Source organism: Varanus komodoensis, unplaced genomic scaffold (assembly GCF_004798865.1).
Source record: "Varanus komodoensis strain SLA01 unplaced genomic scaffold, ASM479886v1 scaffold20_3, whole genome shotgun sequence".
Taxonomy (NCBI): domain Eukaryota; kingdom Metazoa; phylum Chordata; class Lepidosauria; order Squamata; family Varanidae; genus Varanus; species Varanus komodoensis.
The window spans coordinates 823,400-824,279 of record NW_025335588.1 but is presented as its reverse complement, the minus strand read 5'-3'; the positions used below and the strand labels follow the sequence as shown (position 1 = coordinate 824,279).

The window sequence follows — 880 nt, the reverse complement described above, 5'->3', positions numbered from 1 at the left end:
AGCGGCGGCGCCCAGCCGGGGCCCGGCCCGGCCCGGCCCGGCCCGCCCTTGCGGCCGAGCGGGACGCCTCCGAGCGAGCCCCGCGGCGCCCGGAGGCCAAACTTTCCAGGGGAGGGGCGCGAGGCCGAGGCCGCCGCCGCCGCCCTTCCCGGGGGGCGCGTGCCAAGTAGGCCGGGGAAGAGCGGCGGCGCGGGGCCCGGCGGGGCGCCCTGGCAGAGCCCCTCGCCCTCGGGACGCGGCTCTGCGCGACGGGGGCCCCTCGGCGGCCGGGGGAGAGGGCGGCGGATGGGGCGGCCCCCGGCGCCGCCTCCCCCGCGCATCGCCGGCATTCCTGCCCAGGGGCCCCGCCGCAGCCTCCGCCGCCACTTCCCGACAGGCAGGCAGGCAGGCAGGCCGGCTGCCCGCCCGCCCGCGCGAGCCAAGCGCCGGGGGAATGGAAGGTGACCTCGGCGGGGGCGGCCGGCGGGTGCCACCCACTTGAAACCCTATCGTCGGCCTCTGGTTGCATAAGCGGCGCCGGCGTCGGACTCCGCTCCAGGCCTGCTCCCCCCGCGGAGCAGCGCCGCCGCCGCCGCCTCGTGCTGCACAGGGCGGCGCGGGACAGAGGCGCCCGGCCGGCGCGGGAGCGCAGAGGAAGCGGGGCCGCTCCGGCGCGGGGCGCGCAGGAGGGCGGGGAGGGCGGCGCGGGCCGCCGAAGCCCCCCGGGCTGCTCCTGCCCGGGAAGGGGCCCCGCGCTCGAGGGGCCCGCGCTCGGAGGTGGGCAGCCTCCCGGGGGGAGGGGCGCCCCGGGCTGCCCCCTCGCCGCCGCCGCGCCGCGCCGCGCCGGCTTCCCACCCTCCCGCCGCGCCGCCTACCTCGCTCTGCCTGCCTGCCGCCCCCC

The 880-nt window shown here is 83.1% G+C and overlaps 1 protein-coding gene across 1 annotated transcript in view; it reads right to left on the bottom strand.

Moving 5' to 3' along the window:
- Nucleotides 1–880, bottom strand: part of TLCD2 (TLC domain containing 2) — a 16,215-nt gene extending 15,335 nt beyond the window's left edge. The window contains exon 1 of the mRNA XM_044430604.1: nt 855–880. The gene's annotated coding sequence lies outside the window, so the exon portion shown is untranslated. The remainder of the gene's footprint in view (nt 1–854) is intronic.